Source organism: Pan paniscus, chromosome 18 (genome assembly GCF_029289425.2).
Source record: "Pan paniscus chromosome 18, NHGRI_mPanPan1-v2.0_pri, whole genome shotgun sequence".
Taxonomy (NCBI): Eukaryota; Metazoa; Chordata; class Mammalia; order Primates; family Hominidae; genus Pan; species Pan paniscus.
Window position 1 is genome coordinate 59639300 of NC_073267.2, and position 22193 is coordinate 59661492.

General features: G+C 41.2%; 1 protein-coding gene across 5 annotated transcripts in view; it reads left to right on the forward strand.

Moving 5' to 3' along the window:
- Window positions 1-22193, forward strand: part of TENT4B (terminal nucleotidyltransferase 4B) — an 83226-nt gene that overhangs the window by 33700 nt on the left and 27333 nt on the right. The window lies entirely within an intron of this gene.

The window sequence follows — 22193 nt, forward strand, 5'->3', positions numbered from 1 at the left end:
AAGAGAAAACTTAATTTGATGTGCTCTGCGTTTTCTTTGGTGCTTCATGTCAGTGTTAGAAACTATAGGTTTTATATTTATTAATTTTTCTCCTATATTTGTTCAACTTGACTAAAATATTAACTCCAAATGCCTAGAATTTCAAAATACCTCTTCGTTATAAAGTATCAACTATTTCTTAGTCCCCTTAAGCTCATAGTATTGTGTCATTGTAAAAGATCCGTTGTGAAAAATAATTTTTGTCAACATGAAAGGTCTTAATGTGTCTCCTAGTTTACATTTTACATGGTCTTTTCCATGTATTTATATAGTTGACATATATAGCTTTTTTTGTAAATACACTTTCCTATGTGAACATGCCAAGGTTTACTTAAGCATTCTCTTATTCTTGGACATCTAAATTGCTTCTTATTTTCTATTGTAAATAAAGTGCTAGAAGCTTCTTTCCTGAAAAGTTATTTACTTTTCACCTAGTATTTCCATCTGTGTTCCTCAAAATAAGATTGCTGAGATTCATGTATGTTGCCAGAAAGATTGTGAGGTTTAACAGTGAATGAGGAAAACTTTTAACACTCAAGGTCTACCAAGTACAGCAAGTTTTATTTTACCTTTTTTTTATTTTTTTTTTTTTGAGTTAGGGTCTTGCCAAGTTGCCTAGGCTGGGCTCAAGCAATCCTTCTGCCTCAACCTCCGGAGTAGCTGGGATTATAGGTGTGCAGCACCACACCCGGCTTTCTTGTATTTTTTTTTATTTTTATTTATTTATTTATTTTTGAGATGGAGTTTCACTCTTGTCACCCAGGCTGGAGTGCAATGGCCCAATCTCGACTCACCGCAACCTCTGCCTCCCAGGTTCAAGCGATTCTTCTGCCTCAGCCTCCCAAGTAGCTGGGATTACAGGCATGTGCCACCACACCCGGCTAATTTTTCTATTTTTAGTAGAGACGGGGTTCCTCCATGTTGGTCAGGCTGGTCTCAAACTCCCGACCTCAGGTGATCCACCCACCTGAGCCTCCCAAAGTGCTGGGATTACAGGTGTGAGCCACTATGCCTGGCTGCTTTCTTGTATTTTATCTTGCTGTAGCGGTTGTGGGATTTTTGCCTGGTGTGTTCATTGGAGTGTGTGTGTGTGTTTTGAGATGTATGACTGTGTTGGTTGTGTTGTCATACTTTGAAGGTTCATTAATGTGCTAGTCTTTCTATTTTTCTTGTTATACTTAGTCACTTAAAAACCCTTTTTTTTTTTTTGGAATTCTTATTTTTACAGTACTTTGAATTCCTGTTTTATTAATCACCTTCTTATCTGAAAGTGAAGTAATAGTGTACTTGGCACCATTGAATTAGAAAATTGTGTGTCCTTGGCCAGAAGATCACATACACAGGAACTCGATAAGTTGAGAGATTTAGCAGTTTCAGAAATGGGCATTTGTGTCTTCCAGTGGAGAAGCATCTGCAAAAGAATTGTGCAGATTTGGCCAGGCGCGGTAGCTCATGCCTGTAATCCCAGCACTTTGGGAGGCCGAGGTGGGCAGATCACCTGAGGTCAGGAGTTTGAGACCAGCCTGGCCAACATGGTGAAACCCCGTCTCTACTAAAAATACAAAATTAGCCAGGCATGGTGGCTAACCCATTTAAAGTGGGTGAATTATATCTTTTATGTTTTAATGTATTCCTAGAGTTGTGCAACCATCACCAGAATAAGTTGTAGAACATTTTCCTCAACCCAAAAAGAAACTTTGTATTCATTAGTCGTTCCTCCTCATTTCTCCCCTAACCTCCCAGCACTAGGCAACCATCAGAATACTTTTTGTCTCCACGGATTTGACTGTTTTGGACATTTCATATTAATGGAATGCACAATACAGTAGTATAATACATTAATTTTGGAAGGCCAAAATTAATGGCTTTTGATGTCTGCCTTTTTTCACTTAGAATAATGTCTTCCAGGTCCATCTGTGTTATAGCATGTATCATTACTTTATCCTTTATGTGGCTGGGTAATATTCCATTGTATGGTTATACCATGTTTTGTTTATCTATTCATCAGTTGATGGACATTTAGGTTGTTTTCCATTGACTATTAAGAGTAATGCTGCCGGCCGGGCGCGGTGGCTCACGCCTGTAATCCCAGCACTTTGGGAGGCTGAGGCGGGTGGATACGAGGTCAGGAGATCGAGACCATCCTGGCTAACACGGTGAAACCCCGTCTCTACTAAAAAACAAAAAATTAGCCGGGCGTGGTGGCGGGCGCCTATAGTCCCAGCTACGCAGGAGACTGAGGCAGGAGAATGGCGTAAACCCGGGAGGCGGAGCTGGCAGTGAGCCGAGATGGCGCCACTGCACTCCAGCCTGGGCGACAGAGCGAGACTCCATCTCAAAAAGAAAAAAAAAAGAGAATAATGCTGCCATCATGCTTGAGAGTTTTTTTTATTTTGTTTTGTTTTGTTTGGGGGGGGAGCGGAGGGCACAGTCTCACTCTGTTATGCAGGCTGGAGTGCAGTAGGCTTACTGCAGCCTCCTCCGCCCCCTGGTTCTAGTGATTCTTGTGCCTCAGGCTCCTGAGTATCATGCTGCAATTTTTGTGTGAGCATACATTTTTCATTTCTCTTGGGTCAATATCTAGGAGTAATCCCCACTTTTGGTTCTGAGTGTTAATTGAGCCTGTTGTGTTCTCACATTCCCTGTACTTAGATGGAAATAGTGCTTTGCCTAAAAAGAAAATAAAAGACCTGATTGCGCAGGCGAGTGAGAAAGAGAGAGAGGCGCTAGGGTTATTTCCACCCTGATACTCTTTGGGTAGTCTTGGTATGACTAGCAAAGAAGCAAGCTCCAAGTTGTAGTTTGCTTCCAAGTTTCTGGCTTCTGTGGGAATTTCTGCATCTTAGTAATGACAATTTTCAGTTACTTGCAGTAAGTAAATTATCAACCAATCTTACTGTGTATTACTAGCCTAGTAGGAATTTACTTGTATATCGAGAGGAATGCTGCAGCTTTCACCTTACTTCTAATGGGGATTAATGCTTACTTAACTTGCAGTTTTGGAGGCAAGTACAAAGTACAGGACCAATTATGGTCATGAAGTGAGAGAGAAGTCTGGCTAGTGAATGGTGATTGGCAACTCCAGTTGACTGTTCATGGCATCTTAGATCTGTGAGGAGGGAGGAGAGAAGGAAAGTTCAGGCTGGTCTTTATGGTAAGTTCTGGAACATTTCCCTGTGTCAGTGGGTCATCTGTTCATTCACTGTGTAAAATGGTTGAGGGAAGTTTTAATTTACATGCTTCCTTATTGTGTAAACCTTTGATTTTTAGTGATTTCAGAGTTTGTTTTTATAATTACTTAACACGTGAAGAGGATGCAGAGTAACGTATCGAACCTCTGGTTACCTTCCACTGGGATTTGACACATTTGATTTCCTTTATTCCCTCCTTCCTTCCCTTCCTCCCTCTCTCTTTTCTTAAGGAATGCAACTACTCAGATTCACCTGCACACCCTTGGCATACCTCTCACTCCCCCTTACCCCCACTTCCTCAGAGGTGACCTGTCCTCAGAGGCAAATGTGTGCCCTTTCCATCCGTACTTTTATGCTCTCATCTATGTTTACATCTATTAGTACACTATTGTCTGTATTTTTAAACATTACATAAATGGTGTAATTTTTACTTTTAATTCTGTAGTGGTGTTTCTCAAATTAAGTTCTGCACAAAACATTTTTATAAATATCCAGTGTTAGCTTAACGTTTTTCTTATTGTGGTAAAATATACATAAGATAAAATTTACCATTTTAGCCATTTTTAAGTTTACAAGTCAGTGGCATTAAGTACATTCACAGTGTTGTATAACCATCACCATTGTCCATTGCCAGAACTTTTCATCATCCTAAACAGAAACTCTGTACTCATTAAACAATAGTTTATCACTCCTTCCCTGCAACTAGATGCTGGCAATCACCATTCTACTTTCTATCTCTATCAATTTGCCTCTTCCATCTAAGTGGAATCCTACATATTTGTCGCTTTGTTTCTGGCTTTTTTTTCTTCTTGTGATGCTTTGTTTTAATTATGTTCCTGGCTTTCATCATCTAGCAGGCTGATTCCAAGGTTTGTCCATGTGGTAGCTTGTATCACTTTAATGCTTTTAGAGATAGTTAATATTACATTGTTTATATATACCACATTTTGTTTTTTCATTCAACCTTGATGGACATTTGAATTGTTTCCCCCTTTACCTGTTGTGAATAATGCTGCCGTGAACATTGATAACCAAATATTTGTTTGAATCTCTGATTTCAGTTCTTTTGGTTCCATACCTAGGAGTGGAATTGCTGGATAATATGATAATTCTATGTTTAACTCTTTGAGGGATGGCCAGACTTTTCCACCATAGCTAAATCATTTTACCTTCCCACAAGCAAAGTTCAAGGGCTCCAGTCTCTCCCCATAAGGTCCTTTGCACTTTTTTTTTTGAGACGGAATCTCACTCTGTTACCCAGGCTGGAGAGCAGTGGCACCATCTTGCCTGACCTCAAGTGGCACCTGCCTTGGCCTCCCAAAGTGCTAGGATTGTAGGCGTGGGCCACTGCACTCTGCCAATTTTTTAATTTTAATTTTAATTTATTTTTCTTTTTTTAATTTTTAATTTTTTTATTTTTTGAAGGGATAAGGTCTCACTTTGTTGCCCAGGCTGGTCTTGAACTCCTGGCTTCAAGCAATCCTCCTACCTCGGCTTCTCAGAGTGCTGAGATTATAGGTGTAAGCCCCTGCACATGGCCTTTACTCTCTTGATAGTGTCCTTTGATGCACAAAAGCTTTCAATTTTGATGAAGTTTATTTTTTATCTTGTTACCTGTACATTTGGTGTCATATATCTAAGAGACCATTGCCAAATGCAGTGTCATGAAGCTTTCCCTCAGTGTTTTCTTTCTGCAGTTTTATGATTTTAGCTCCTAAGTTTAGGTCTTTGATCCATTTTGAGTTAATTTTTGTATACAGTTTGAGAGTCAAACTTGAGGCTCCGGGCGCAGTGGCTCACGCCTGTAATCCCACTACTTTGGGAGGCCGAGGCGGATGGATCACCTGAGGTCAGGAGTTTGAGACCAGCCTGGCCAACATGCCGAAACCCTGTCTCTACTAAAAATACAAAAATTAGCCAGGCATGGTGATGCATACCTGTGGTCCCAGCTACTTGGGAGGCTGAGGCAGGAGAATTGCTTGAACACAGGAGGCGGAGGTTGCAGTGAGCCGAGATTGTGCCACTGCACTCCAGCCTGGGCGACAGAGCGAGACTCCATCGTGGGGGTGGGGGGTGGGGGTAAAAGTCAAACTTGAGTCTTTTGCCTGTGGATATCCAGTTTTCCCATCACTATTTGTTGAAAAGACTATCCTTTCTCAACTGTGAATGGTCTTGGTACCCTAGCTGAAGTTATTTTTATTATTATGTTACTTAGGAATGCACATAAGGCCTGGCACGGTGGCTCATGCTTGTAATTGCAGCACTTTGAGAGGTCAAGGTGGGAGGATTCCTTGAGCCGAGGAGTTTGAGACCAGCCTGGGCAATATAGCAGCAAGACCCCATCTCTATATTTTAAAAAAAGAAGAAAAAAAACCTCTGATGCATAAAATATTTAAACTTGTATGCATTCTTTTCTTTCTTTATTTTTTAAAAATTGAGACAGCAGCTTACTCTGTTGCCCAGGCTAGTCTTGAACTCCTGGGCTCAAGCAGTTCCTCTCACCTTGGCCTGAAGTGCTGAGATGACAGGTGTGAACCACTACACCTGGCCTGCTTACAGATTATAAAAAGAAAATAAGTTTACAAATTAAAGACAGATAAAATGACAAAATCAGTAAAATTAAAATTACTTTTATGGAGCCGATGATGTTTATTCCAGTTGCTCCTCTCATTGTGAATATGGTATTGTTGCTGTGGCAGATTTGGAGGCCGTGGCAGATTTGGAGGCTTTGGCAATGGCTTCTGTTACCTTGCCATGAGGTAACTCAGTTCCCTCATCACTTTTCTCTGAGAACTATAAAACCTTGGAGGGGTGCCTTCTGCCCTTCGCTTGGCATGTATATTATGCAGGGATCAGGTCTTACTCCGTTCTTGATTGTTAGTACAAATTAGTTAAAATCCTATTGTTTGGCCTTAGCCTGATGGTAAACACAACAGCACATGTGGGCTGTGAAATCCCTGGGCAGCTCTGTGTTTCTAGGGAAGCATCTCGATGATCCAGAACAGGCTTATACTAATGTTTTAGTGTAATTTTGAAATGAAAACACAGCATTTAAAAATTCTTATAGAGAATGTATAGACCTTGAGAAGTGTTAGCAGACCCAGTTTACGACATGTCTCAATATTACGAAACATTGCTTTATTCCCTATCCTGCTTGTACATTTAATTTTTTCATCCAGTTTTAAACAACTTGGGTACTGTGGCCTGTGACTGTATTCCCAGCTACTAGGGAGGCTGAGGCAGGAGGATTGCTTGAGCACAGGACTTTGAGGGCTGTAGTGAGCTGTGATTGTGCCTGTGAATAGCCATTGTGCTCCAGCCTGGGCAACATAGCAAGACCCTGAGACCCTGGGTTTTTAAAAAACAAAACAAGATACATGCTGACATTTCTGGTTTGGCAGGCAGAGCTTGTTCTGCTCCCCACCCTCCCTTTTCCCATAGTAACCATTTATAGGACATCTCACTGTTGTCTACTCTGTGTTGCCTCTGCTTCCCTGCGTGGTAGATCTAGGAATCTTAGGATTTCTTAGTTTTAGCTGGTGATCCGTATCTTTTTCTTAATTCCATTGTAACTTCAGCTTTTCTTATTGCTTGTAGGAAGGCTGTTTCCATTGAATACAAACAAAATAAAAGCTTTTATTCTTAATCTTAGATATAGGATGTTTGTATTTAAAAATAATTGTGCTGTCAATATTCTGTCAAGTTGGCTTTTACCACATTAGTTTTTTTTAATGTGGTTTATATGACCCTGGAGTACCTTGTCTTCTCACTGTTAAATTCTCAACTGAGTTGTCCCTATTTAAAGTGTGAGACTGTGCCAGTTTGATTTTAAAATATTGCAAGTGCGTTATGGCAAGATAAAACTGCAAAGAAAGAACCTTCATGTCCCTTTGATTATAAATGCTTTTGGCACTTGTTTCTACTTTTTCCTAATGTTTTTTGAGGAAAGAACCTCCAAATCTCCAGACAGGTCTGGGGGCAAATGACTAAAACATGAACTGAGGCCCTGGGCTGTCTCCGTGAGGATATCCCCTCTATTCTCTCTGAAATGTCCCAGCATGTGGTGCATTTCTTGTTAGTGTGGACTCCTCTGTATATAACACATATTATTTATCTTCTGTGCATAACATGAAGTAGTGCCCTAATGCAATTCCAGGATGTAATTCAGCATTTCTATAAAAATACAGTGTTTTTCTACATTTGCATCAAAAAATAACCAGATAATTATATTTATTAAGAAAATAGCATTTTTGGCTGGGTGTGGTAGCTCACGTAATCCCAGCACTTTGGGAGGCCGAGGCAGGCAGATCACTTGAGGTCAGGAGTGAGGCAGGCAGATCACTTGAGATCAGGAGTTCGAGACCAGCCTGGCCAACATGGTGAAACCCCATCTCTACTAAAAATGCAAAATTAGCCTGGCGTAGTGGTGCATGCCTGTAATCCTAGCTACTCAGGAGACTGAGGCAGGAGAATCGCTTGAACTTGGGAAGGGGAGATTGCAGTGAGCTGAGATTGTGCCACTGCACTCCAGCCTAGGCAACAGAGTGAGACTCTGTTTCAAAAAAAAAAGGAAAGAAAGAAAGAAATGTATTTTTGGTATTTGTTTTCACAAACTAGAGCATTTATGTGAAATAACATTGCTAGTATTGATATTATACCATAGTATAATACTTAGTTCTTCAGCGATGTATCTCTGCTGATCAGCTACATGATATCTACTTGAGCTGTTGGATTTTTTTTTTAAGAACAGTGCATTTTTGAATGCTTTTGAAAAATTGTAGTAAAATACATAAAACATAACATTTACCTTGTAAGCATTTTAATTGGTACAATTCAGTGACATTAAGTACAGTCCCAGTGTAGTGCAACCACTGTTACTGTCTAGTTTCAGAACGTTTTTGCCCCAGATGGATACTCTGTACCTGTTGAACATTCAGTCCTCGTGGCCCAATAATTTTTATGTCTGTATAGATTTGCCTATTCTGCATATTTTATATAAATGGAATCATGTCTTTTGTGTCTGGCTTCTTTTACTTATCATAGTATTTTCAAGGTTCATCCATGTTGCAGCATGTTTCAATACTTTGTTCCTTTTTATGTCCATTGTATGGATATACCACATTTCGTTAATGACAATTCTTTTGGGTAGCTACATTTTAAAACATTATAGTAAAATACATATAGCATACAGTTTACTATCTTAACCATTTAAGCCTGCAGTTCAGTGGCATTAAATACATTCACGTTACTGTGCAATTATCACCACCATCTGTTTGCAGAAATTTTTCATCTCCTCCATTTGAAACTCTGTATACATTAAACATGAACTCTCCCTTCTCCCCTTCCTCCAGCCCTGGCAGCCACCGTTCTACATTTTTATCTTTCTGACAGAGATTTTACTACTCTAGGTACCTCACATAAGTGAAATCAACCAGTATTTATCCTTTTGTGACCAGCTTATTTCATTAGCTTAATGTCCTCAAGGTTCATCCATGTTGTAGCATATGTCAACATTACTTTCCTTTTAAGGTTGAATAATATTCCATTGTATGTATATGTCACAATTTGTTTCTCCGTTTATCCATCACTGGACATTTGGGTTGCTTTTACCTATCGGCTGTCTTGAATCATGTTGCTATAGCTGTACAAGTATCTATTTGAGTTCCTGCTATCAATTCTTTAAGTATATGCCCAGAAGTGGAATTGCTGGATCATATGGTAATTCCATGTCTGGTTTTTTTTTTTGAGGAACTGCCATGCTGTTTTCCACACAGCTGTACCATTGTACATTTCCCCCAGCAATGTACGAGGGCTCTGATTTCTTCACATCCTTGCTAACACTTAGTATTTTTTTTGATAGAATAGCCATCCTAATGGCTACTTTTAAAGTATGTTTAACATTATTTATTTATTTTTAATTTTTTTTGTAGAGATGGCATCTTACTATGTTGCCCAGGCTGGTCATGAACTCCTGGGCTCAAGCAATCCTCCTGCTTCAGCCTCCTAAAGTGTTCGGATTATAGGCGTGAGCCACCATGCCCAGCCCAAATTTAAATATATAACTAAACACATAGCAGCTAACACCAAGCCTTTAAAAATATCATTAATAGGCCAGGCGCAGTGGCTCATGCCTGTAATCCCAGCACTTTGGGAGGCCGAGGCGGGCAGATCACCTGAGGTCGGGAGTTCGAGACCAGCCTGACCAACATGGAGAAACCCTGTCTCTACTAAAAATACAAAATTAGCCGGGCATGGTGGCACATGCCTGTAATCCCAGCTACTGGGGAGGCTGAGGCAGGAGAATCACTTGAACCTGGGAGGCGGAGGTTGCGGTGAGTCGAGATCGCACCATTGCCCTCCAGCCTGGGCAACAAGAGCAAAACTCCATCTCAAAAAAACAAACAAACAAACAAAATATATATATCATTAATAGGCCGGGCATGGTGTCTCACGCTTGTAATCCCAGTGCTTTGAGAGGCCGAGGTGGGCAGATCACTGGGGTCAGGAGTTCGATACCAGCCTGGGCAACATGGTGAAACCCTGTCTCTACTAAAAATACAAAAATTAGCCACGCCTGGTGGTAAGCACCTGTAATCCCAGCTACTCAGGAGGCTGAGGCTGGAGAATGGCTTGGACCTGGGAGGTGGAGGCTACAGTGAGCTGAGATCACACTCCATCCAGCCTGGGTGACAGAGCAAGACTCTGTCTCAAAAAAAAAAAAAAAAATCATTAATAAATGTGATCTTTTTTCTTCCTATACAACAAGTTGTCAAGCAAGTATGGCCTTCTTAATTGACCCTTTGACATGAACTGGGATGAGATCGTGGAGGATGTTGAGGAGACAGTTGTTACCATAGTGCACTTCTAAAAACTTTAATTCTATAGATTTCTTTAAAAATTTTTTTTAAATTATTATGAGTACACAATAGGTGCATCTATAGATTTCATTACCCTCAAATAAATGTACAAGGCAATGCAGAGAAATGCACCATGTAACTTGGTAGACTTGACCTATCAAGTTACTGTTGAATATATTATGGAGCCTGTGTATTACCAGGGGCAGCAGACTTTTCCTGTAAAGATAGTTGTTTTCAGCTTTGTTGAATCTGTGGTGTCTGTCTTAACTACAACTGAGAAAGCCATTGACAATATATAGATGAATGTACATGACTATTCTAATAAAACTGTGTACACTGTAATTTGAATTGCACATAATTTTCATGTGTCTCCTGTATAATTCTTCTTTTGACTTCTTTTCAACCATTAAAAAATGTAAAAACAGGCCAGGCGTGGTGGCTCATGCTTGTAATCCCAGCACTTTGGGAGGCTGGGTGGATTGCTGGAGCCCAGGAGCTTGAGATCAGCCTGAGCAATGTGACGAAACCCTGTCTCTACAAAAAATTAGCTGGGCATGGTGTTATGTGCCTGTGGTCCCAGCTACTTGGGAGGCTGAGGTAGGAGGATTGCCTGAACCCGAGGAAGTCAAGGCTACAGTGGTTTGTGCCACTGCACTCTAGCCTAGGTGACAGAGTGAGACCCTGTCTCAGTGAATGAATGAATACATTATTAGCTTGTGGACTGTACAAAAATCAGAGGCTGGAGGTGAGCTGGGTATGGCCATTGGGTGTGGTTTGCTGACTTCTGGTAGAGAGGAATTAGGAGATGTTAAAGGTGGTGGAACTGTCAGATACTTGCATTCTTTTAGAAATACTTTGGAGTTAGCTTTTTGGTTCAGGCAAAGGACCAAAGGGTTAGGAGAGTCAGGCCGGTAAAGAGGAGTGGTGGGCCCATAGCAGCAGTTCCTGGAGTTTTTTTTTGTTTGTTTTTGTTTTTTTTTTGTGAGACGGAGTTTTGCTCTGTCGCCCAGGCTGGAGTGCAGTGGCACGATCTCGGCTCACTGCAACCTCTGCCTCCTGGGTTCAAGCAATTCTCCTGCCTCAGCCTCCCGAGTAGCTGGGACTACAGGTGCCCACCGCCACGCCCGGCCAATTTTTTTCTATTTTTAGTAGAGATGGGATTTCACCGTGTTTGCTAGGATGGTCTCGATCTCCTGACCTTGTGATCCCCCTGCCTCGGCCTCCCAAAGTGTTGGGATTACAGGTGTGAGTCACCGCGCCTGGCCAGGTCCTGGAGTCTTTAAGAGGAGGTTTGTCTGATGTGACAATGGTTGGTTGGACAAAAGCCTGGGCATGTTGTCACCTTCCATAAGTGTTTGTGGGAATGTAGGTCATGAGGAGGAGTAAAGGATTCCTGAAGGATGAGGAGGAGGGCTGGTGGCTGCCATAGGAAGTGATCACTGTTTTGGCAGACCTGTCTTAGAGTAATGACCGTCATACTCTCTCATTGCCCTTGTGAACTCATGAAATCCCATAGCTGCTAAAGCTGAAGGTCAAGTGGGGACTTCCCGGCCACTGGGCTTAGCACCCCACAGAGCTGTGGAGTGGGCATTAATGTCCCTGTTTTATAGATGCGGAGACTGAGAATGAGGACTGTTGGTAACTTTTGAAAGGGCACTCAGCTAGAAAAGTCTGAGCCAGGATTTCAAGTCCCATGGCTTTACCTCTGTGGTCCTAATATTTGGTGTGTTCAAGTGAGATCTGTTTTTTTCATATTTCATTTTGATTATTGATTTTCATGCATTTTTTTCTCTTTTGAGATAGTATCTTCTCTCTCTTTTCTTTTTTCTGTTCTGTTCTTTCTTTCTCTTTTCTTTCTTTTTTTTTTTTTTCTCTGAGACGGAATCTCGCTCTGTCGCCCAGGCTGGAGTGCAATGGTGCAATCTCAGTTCACTGCAACCTCTCCCTCTCGGGTTCAAGCGATTCTCCCATCTCAGCCTCCTGAGTTGCTGAGATTACAGGCACCTGCCATCTTGCCTGGCTAGTTTTTGTATTTTTGTAGAGACGGGGTTTCATCACGTTGGCCAGGCTGGTCTTGAACTTCTGACCTCAGGCGATCCACCCGCCTCTGCCTCCCAAAGCACTGTGATTATATGCATGAGCCACCATGCCTGGCCATTATTTCTTTCTTTCTTTTTCTTTTTTTCAGGTTCATTGAATTTGCTTTGAGACAGGGTCTTGCTCTGTTGCCCAGGCTGAAGCGTAGTGGTGCAGTCATGGCTCACTGGAGCATCAATTTCCTGGGCTCAAGCGATACTTGCACTTCAGCACCCCTCCACCCCCACCCGCTCCTTTCCCCCACAGTAGCTGGAACTACAGGCGCTAGCCACCGTGCTTGGCTGATTTTTTTTTTTTTTGAGACGGAGTCTCGCTCTGTCACCCAGGCTGGAGTGCAGTGGCGCGATCTCGGCTCACTGCAAGCTCTGCCTCCCGGGTTCACATCATTCTCCTGCCTCAGCCTCCCGAGTAGCTGGGACTACAGGCGCCCGCCACCATGCCCGGCTAATTTTTTGTATTTTTTAGTAGAGAAGGGGTTTCACCGTGTTAGCCAGGATGGTCTCGATCTCCTGACCTTGTGATCCGCCAGCCTCGGCCTCCCAAAGTGCTGGGATTACAGGCATGAGCCACTGCACCCGGCCTGGCTAATTTTTAAAATTTTTTTGTAGACTGCCCAGGCTTGTTTAATTGATTTTCTATGTGATCTTAGGGAAATCGATTATTTCCCATAAACATTTTTTTAATTAGAAGTTAAATTCTGCCTAGTTTGATTCACAGGATTATTGTGGATGACTGAAACAGTAAGAGCTTCTTTGAAAAATATGAGGTACCATACAGAAGTTAGATGCTTTGTCCTGGTGATACCCCCTCCAAAGCACAGCTAAGGAAATGTGGAAGGCACTCTTATCTCATCATATAGCTTTGAAAGCCTAGCATTGAAAGTACGAACTTGATTCTTTTGGAGAAATCCTTTGGCTCTCAGTGAGTTTACTTTCTGTTAATGACTGTGTTAAGCGGAATGAAAACTGAAAGAGGAAAGAGGAGGAAGTCAGAATTAAGCAGGAAGAGTGAGCCCATAGCAGAGTCCAGATTTAGACCCCAAGCTACTTGGAATGATACTGGACAATTATGGGTGTGTTTAATGATGGTCCTGAGTCATGAAAACAAAAGGAGGCTTTAAATTATATCTGGCTTAGTGTACAGCATATTTTTGTCATTATTCAAGTTTTAGCATGTAAAGAGGAAAGTGTGCAGTACTTATGCATATCATTTTCATTAATGAAACTAAATGAGGCCTCTTTAAAATTATCGGTGTTCACAGTATCTTCCAAAAGACATGTAAATGTATAAAGGTATAAAAAATATACATATAAATTTTACAATTTTGTGAGCTATATAGTAGATCTCTTATTTTGTCCATAGGTCTTAAAGATCTTATACTGTATTCAGGAATAAAGATAACTTCAGTGGGAGGCCTTTACAGGGCTAATGAGTAAGCATTATTTTGATAAAGTGCTGTGTTGTCTACAATAGATATAGTAGAAATACTCTTGGAATGTAATCATCCCAGGCCCTGCTTTGGAGCGGAAGAAATAGTCAATGTAGAACTTTACAGTATATTGTACACAGATGTGCCTGCTAATAACTTCTGTAGACAGCAAAGTTTAAGAGAAATTAGGTGGTAAATGCAACATATGTATCTAAATAAATTTGGTCTGAGGGATTTGATAAGATGAAACAGTACATAGTCCAGAAAATTTTTATACTCAAAGAATTATAGAAAATATCTGAAATGTTTTCAGTTTTGTGCATATCCAGAAAATGTCATCCTGTGATCTGCTGGTTGGCAGCCCAATGGCAGTATTAGATGTATTGTTTTTATTTTGTTTTGTTTGCTATTTATTTGGTTAAGAGAGTTACCTAATTAGGAGTGTGAAAAAAAAGATTTATTATAGTAGTGGGCTTTTGTTTGACTTAAAACATTTTTGTTGTTACCACAGTATGAGTGCCTTGTTTGTGAAATTTGTTTACCGGGAAGCCATATACTTAGAGTAGCTTTTAGTTTATCATTATCATCATCATCATCATCATCATCATCATCATCATCTCCTTCATCATGAAAGGAAGAAGCTACCAATGTTGCTTTATTCTGCAAAAAATATAATAGATGCTTGTTGAAAGTATGGAGTGAAATCTTAAATATGTCTGTTAAAAAGAGTACAACTGGCCAGGGGTAGTGCCTCATGCCTGTAATCCCAGCACTTTGGGAGGCCAAGGCGGGCAGATCGCTTGAGCCAGGAGTTTGAGACCAGCCTGGGCAACATGGTGAAATCCTGTCTCTACAAAAAAAAAAAATAGACAAAAATTAGCTGGGTGTGATGGCATGCAACTGTAGTCCCAGCTACAGTGGGGCTGAGGCAGGGGGATTGCTTGAGCCCAGGAAGTAAAGGCTGCAGTGAGCTATGGTTGTGCCACTGCATTCCAGTGTGGGTAACAGAACGAAACCCTGTCTCAAAAAAAAAAAAATAGTACAACTTTAAGCAGGATGTGGGCACATGCCTGTAGTCTCAGCTACTTGGGAGGCTAAGTCAGGAGAGTCACTTGAGCCCAGGAGGTTGATGCTGCAGTGAGATGTGATTGTGCCACTGCCCTCCAGCCTGGGGATGATAGCAAGACCCCATCTCTAAAAAAAAAAAAAAAAAAAAAAAAAAAAAGAGTACAACAACCTTTGGTAAACTTGGAATATAAAGGTGTTTCCTTAACCTGTTAAAGAGCTGATAAAGAGTGGTACTTTCAAACCAGTACACATTATGTGAAACACTAGAGACACTTCCCATTTGTTAAAAGAAAAACCTTAGCCAAATTAAATTTAAGTTTTTTTTGGAGACAGAGTCTTGCTTTGTCACCCAGGCTGGAGTGCAGTGGTGCAAGCACAGCTCACTGCAACCTCTGCCTTCTGGGTTCAAGTGATTTTCCTGCCTCAGCCTCCTGAGTAGCTGGGACTACAGGTGTGCACCACCACGCCTGGGTGATTTTTGTATTTTTTGTAGACATGGGGTTTTGCCATGTTGCCCAGTCTGGTCTTGAACTCCTGGGCTCAAGCAATCTGCCTGCCTGGGCCTCTGAAAGTGCTGGGATTACAGGCGTGAGCCACCATGCCATTTAATGGTTTAATTGAGCAAAGAATGATTTGCAAATTGGGCAGCCTCCCGAGCCAGAGTAGGTTCAGAGACTCCAGCACAGCCATGTCGTGGAAAAAGATTTATGAATGGAAAGAGGAAAGTGATGTACCGAAAACGGAAGTGAGGTACAGAAACAGCCGGATTGGTTACAGCTCTGAATTTGCCTTATTTGAACACAAGTTGAGGTTTGTACAGTTGGCCACCTTTGATTGGCCAAAACTCAGTGATTGGCACAAGAGCAGGTTATAGTCTGTTTACATCTCCATTTTGGTTATAGTTCATTATGGACAGAAAAACCTGTAGGTCAAACTTAAAATATGTAAGAGACAGTTTTAGGCTAAACTTGATTTAACACATTAAATCCGTAACAAGACAGGATGCCTGCCCTCACCATGTTATTTGATCTTATTTTAGTAATTCTAGCCAATGTAGTAGGGCAAGAAAACTGCCTGCTTGGTTACAAAATAAACACACACAAGTCAGTATCTGTAATATGTGACAGAAAATATAATTAAAAAAACAAAAAAAAAGCCGGGCACAGTGGCCCATGACTGTAATCCTAGCACTTTGGGAGGCCAATGTGGGTGGATCTCTTGAGCTCAGGAGTTCAAGACCATCCTAGGCAACATGGCAAAACCCCGTCTCTACAAAAAATACAAAAAAATTAGCCAGGTGTGGTGGTGAGCTCCTGTAGTCCCAGCTACTTTGGAGCCTGAGGTTGGAGGATCATTTGAACCTGAGAAGCACAGGTTATAGTGAGCTGAGATCACGCCACTGCACTCCAGCCTGGGTGACAAAGTGAGACTCTGTCTAAAAAAAAAAAAAAAAGAAAAGGAAAGTAAAAGAAAAAATAATTTCACTTACTAAAGCATCAAATCCCTAAGATAATTTAGAGCAAAGCCAGAAAAGTGAAGAAAATATAAAAATCTTTACAGTGGGTTGCATTTTTAAAAAAAACTTGAAGATATCAGATCAACTCACTAATGTATTAATATAATTTAAATTAAAATCCCACTGATTTTTTTGTGGGGAGGGTGGGAGAGTCATTTGTTAAAATGATTCTAAAGAGCATCTGGAAGAATAAGCAGGCAAGAATAGCCAAGAACATTTTGAAAACTAAAGATGAGTTTGGAAGACGATTGGTTTTGTACTATCAACTACTTATAGATTTTACATGAATTTTAAAGGGTAATCTGAGCCCTCGAATAGACAGAAATAGCCATAGATCTGAAAGAACACTTAAGACCTGATCCAGCTATCCATGAGAGTATATATAATCAAAGTCTTTGTGTGTGAATCAGGAGTCTTTCAGGTGCAAGGTAAATAAACTCATAATTGCTTACGCAAAGGTGGTATTTGCTTTAGTGACTCCAGAGAAAGCTCAAGTGCCTATCTTTCCCCTGACTTTGATTCTTTCTGGGGTTGGCTCCATTCTCTCCTGTTGCTAATGGCTTCCTTTGTGCAGCCAGAGGAAAGGAGGTGTGGTTTTTTGATACTTCCAGGCTTCTATTTTTATAGCTTGAGATCAAAGAGGGAAGTGACCTTCCTTAGAGTCAGTGTGTAAAGTCCTAAGGAAGATACCACGTGGGGTGCTGTGCTGGGGCCATGTGCCCATCCCTGGCCCATGACCATGGGGATGCTACACTAACTGGGGGCCACCCATGGCTGTTCCTGCCCTGAACTGCCAGCTGGCTTTGCAGTGCAGCCTCACCAGAATCACATGGAATAGTAGGGATATGAATTGTTTCCCAAAGAAAGTGTGTGCGGTGGTAGAATTACTAGTGGGGGAGTAAGGGGACAGGCCATTGGGCATACTAGAGCAGCATTTACTCAGTCATTGAGAAAAGGATGGAACATTCAATAAAGGGTGCTGGACACATTTGTGCTCTAAAAATTTTGTGTTTCACCTATTAATTTATCCCTCCCCTTAGCCCCTGACAAACACTGATCTGTTTACTGTCTCCATAGTTTTGCCTTTCCCAGAATGTCACGCCCTTGGAATCATACAGCATGTAACCTTTTCAGATTGGCTTCTTTTACCTAGTAATATGCATTTAGGATTCCTTCATGTCTTTTCCTGGATTGATAGCTCATTTCTTTTTAGTCCTGAATAATATTCCATTCTATGGATATACCACAATTGATCCATTCACCTACTGAAGGTCATTTTGATTGCTTCCAAGTTTTGATAATTTAAAAAAAATTTTTGAGACAGGATATCATTGTGTTTTCCATACTGGTCTCCTGAACACCTGGGCTGATGTGAACCCCTCTCCTCAGCCTCCTGGGTAACTGGGATTACAGCTATACACCACTGTGCCCAGTGTGACAATTATGAATAAGGCTGCTGTAAACTTCTGTGTAGGTTTTTTTGTGTGTGGACATTGGTTTTCAGTTCATTATGGTAAATACCAAGGAGTGCAGTTGCTGGATTGTATGGTAAAAGTATGTTTAGTTTGCTAAGGAACTGCCAGCTGGGTGTGGTGGCTCATGCCTGTAATCCTAGCCTAATGGGAGGCTGAGACAGGAGGATCCCTTGAAGCCAGGAGTTCGAGACTAGCCTGGGCAACATAGTGAGACCTCATCTCTACAAAAAATTTAAAAATTAGCTGGGCGTGGTCTTATGTGCCTATAGTCCTAACTGCTTGGGAGACTGAGGTGGGAGGATCACTTGAGCCCAGGAGCTGGAGGTGGCAGTAAACTGTGATCATACCACTGCACTGCTGCCTGGGTGACAAAGCAAGACCCTGACTTAAAAAAAAAAAAAGAGAAAAGAAAAAAAGATGAGTCAGAGGGTAAGGAAGCAAAAATAAGTAAATAAATAAATAGAAGAGAAAAGAAAAAAGAAAAAACTGTCTTTCAAAGTGGCTGCGCCATTTTGCATTCCTACCAGCAATGAATGAGAGTCTGTTGTTGCACATCCTCACCAGCATTTGGTGTTGTCAGTGTTCTGGATTTTGAATATTCTATTAGGTATATAATGCTGTCTCACTTGTTTTAATCAATGATATATGACATTGAGCATCTTTTTAATATGTTTACTTCTCATCTATGTATTTTCTTTAGTGAGGCCTTTGTTTAGGTCTTCTGCCCATTTTAAAAAATGGGTTCATTTTCTTATTGTTGAATATTATGAGTTCTTTGTCTATTTTGAATACCTGCCTTTTGCTTTATTTTTGTGTTTTTTATTTTTTTTTTTTATTGAGACAAGTTCTCACTCTGTTGCCCAGGCTAGAGTGCAGTGGCATGAACATGGCTCACTGCAGCCTCAACTTCTCCCAGCCTCAAGCAATCCTCTTGCCTCAGCCTTCCGAGTAGCTGGGACTATAGGCACACACCACCACGCCCTGCTAATTTAACAGAGTTTTTTTTTGTAGAGGTGGGATCTCGCCATGTTACCCAGGTGGTCGTGAACTCCTGGCCTCAGGCAATCTTCCAGCCCTCAGCCTCCCAAAGTGCTGATTATAGGCATGAGCCACTTAGCCTAGCTCAGAATTTATTTTTTATTTGTTAATTTTGAAAAAATATAGGACCTCATAAAAGTCAGTCTACATTTGTACACATTATGTTTTTGGTGTATATGTAAATGGATTCTTTGTGAATCAATTTGGTTTTGTTTTTTTGCTTTTAAAAATACCAGCCCTGGGCTGGATGCGGTGGCTCACGCCTGTAATCCTAGCACTTTGGGAGGCTGAGGCAGGTGGATCTCCTGAGGTCAGGAGTTTGAGACCAGCCTGGCCAACATGGTGAAACGCTGTCTCTACTAAAAATACAAAAATTAGCTGGGCGTGGTGGCGCATGTCAGTAATCCCAGCTACTTAGGAGGCTGAGGCATGAGAATCGATTGAACCTGGGAGGCAGAGGTTGCAGTGAGCCGAGATCGCGCCACTGCACTCCAATCTTGGCGATAGAGCAAGACTCTGTCTCAAGAAAAAAAAAATGCCAGCAGTGGCTGGCTGAGGTGGCTCACACCTATAATCCCAGCACTTTGGGAAGCCAAGCAGGTAGATCTCTTGTGGTCAGGAGTTCAAGACCAGCCTGGCCAACATGGCGAAACCCCATCTCTACCAAAAATACAAAAATTAGCTGGATGTGGTAGTGCGCACCTGTAATTTCAGCTGCTGGGGAGGCTGAGACATGAGAATCACTTGGACCCTGGAGGCAGAGGTTGGAGTGAGCCACTGTATTCCAGCCTGGGTGACAGAGGGAGACTCTATTTAAAAAAAAAAAAAAAAAAGTGGGCTGGATACAGTGGTGCACACCTGTAACCCTAGCACTTTGGGAGGCTGAGGTGCTCAGATTGCTTGAGCTCAGGAGTTTGAGACCAGCCTAGACAACATAGTGAGACATCGTCCCTAAAGCAAAAAAAAATACCAGCACTTAGCCAAAAGATTTCAACAGTGCAGAAAAAGAAAGTTGTGATATCTTTTCTCCAAATTAGTCTTGTTTTCAGTTTCATTATCCAAGTAACCACTACTAATAGTTAAAACATTTGAAATACGTGTGGGAGCTTGTCCTATTTAATATAAATTATTTATTGAGCAAATAATCACCACTAGTATGTTTTGGATACTGGAATTTTCATATGTAGGAGTCCTTGAATGTAAGGTGCCCCTTTGGTAGTTCTGTGCTTCTTTTACCTGTACTGTAACATAGGGAAAGATGTTACAAATGGTTGTATTTTTAACAGAGCAGTATCTATTCTTAAACACCAGCCCTTCCACTAAAGGTAAACAACAAATAAATACATAAATGAAGTTTTGGTATTGGGATTATGTGGGTTAAACACATCCATATTTCATTATTAATATTTAAGAATATAACAAACTTTTTATTGGCATTTGGACCTTGTAGCTAAGGAAAGAATTAAACTTTGTTTATTTGTGCTTTGTTTTTTTTCTTCACTCAGATATTTGAGGATTTCCCATTTGAGGAATACATTTATTAATCAAGCTTTAGTTTCAAGATCCTTGATCTTAGGGAATACTATCAACCGTTCTTCTTTAAGCTTCCTAACTTTGCCCAAATTTGGTTAGAACTACTCAAGAGTAGTTTGGGTAATTCAGAAATTTTATTGGAAGGGGAAAGAATTTTTGACCCAAATTAGATAAAGCAACTCTTGGGTAATGATTTCTTTTCTTGTTCTCTCTTTATAATCAATTGAAAGTAGTAGTAAGGCTGGGTGGCAAAAGAAAGAGGCCTGGGGAGAATCGCGTGGTTTTCATTATCTCTTTTCATAGCAGCAAAGTGGGAAGGGACCAAGAGGAAATCAACTGAAAAACCATCCTTCTGAAACATTGGCCTAAAAAACTGTAGTCCAGAAATTGAGTGCAACTGGCAGTGGCATTTAAAAGGAATGCTCTAATTTCTAGGAAAGCAGGCACGAGTACCTCTTAAAAGAAGAAAAAAATGAAAACTGTAATTTAGGACACATAGACCAGTATCCATTCCCTGTACTTTTACTCTCATGTCCTAACCAAGGAAGGGTTGCCATAGCAAATATGGCATTCCTTAGCCATGATTCACTGTTGTAAATGCCTGCAGCATTCATAAAAGTAAGATATATGGTCTTTTTCCTTTTAAATCTTTATTTCTGTATTTAAATCTGTATGTCATCATCTGTATTTTCTCTCTTGTTTTTTTTAAATCTTGGGAGATGGTACAAATTATTTAGGGGAGGGAATAAGTTTCTTGTCCACAAATAGAGGAGAGAGAGGACTTTTTGTCTTTCTACTTTGGAACTGGAGAACTTCCTATTTAGGCATGGCCTTTTTCAAGTGACCTTGTATTGTTATCAGTACTGTAGAAGGTAGGCACGTTGTGTAAACTTTAAAATTGAAAGCCATTAGGCATTCCACTTGTAAACCTTGGCTTTTTAAAGAAAATTACATGTTCATTGTGAATATTTTCTTATCGACCTATCTCTGTGCACATGCAGACTTCCTTTGCCTACATTCTGAAAGGTGTAATTGCCTTCTTTAAGGACAGCGGACATCTATAGTTCTTGGGTCAAATTGTCCTCCTTCTGGTTTTGTCAGTTCTCAGCCACACTGTGAGCATCCATTTTCTTGGATTCTGGTTCGGAGCTCATTTTAAGGAACATCATGTCCCTTTTGAGACTCTGTGGACATTGGGGTGGGTAGATGTCCCCCTGTGAACAGAAGGTCCCTCCCTAAGGAGGTGCTTCTCTGTGTTGAGTCCTGCATCTGGGCACACAGAGCCCGAAGCAGGAAGAGTTGAGTCTGAATAGGGAGGCCTGTAAGCCTGACTGCTCTGCCACGGGTAGGCCTGGTCTGCCATGCTCCAGGAGCCCCCAGGAGGCTCTGAAGTCATTCTGCCTCTGGGAATTTTACAGAGGAGCTAATATTTGAGCTGAGTGAGAGGGTGATTCTTGAAAAGGCAAGGCATGCCCCGGTCCAGTTCTGTGGGGCTGTCGTAGAAGAGGGCTCGGAAGCTCTTGGGAGTGAGGCTAGAAAGGTAGGCAGTGTTACCATAAGGAGGTTGGAAGTGACACAGATAGGCTAAGGAAGGGGACTTCAGTAATCATGCAGCAATGGCCTAGAAAAGGGAGAGTCTCATAGTAGGGAGACCAGTTTGGAGGCTGCCATAGTGTTCTACTGAGAGAGAAAAAGACTTGAACTCAGAGCACGGTCAGGGAAGGTGGAGGGGCAGGGTCTGATTTGGAAGTGTTTTTTGGTTTTGGGAACAAGGATTTGGAAACCTCTTGGCTCCGTAGATGAAGAAAGGTGAACCAAGGAAGACTGAAGTTTCCACTCAAGGAAACAGTAACTCAGGGAAGAAAACACAGGAGTAGGAATAGGTTTAAGAGAATGACAAGCAGTTGTGTTTTGGACTTGTTTAGTTCGAGGTGACATCTTTGTAGGGAT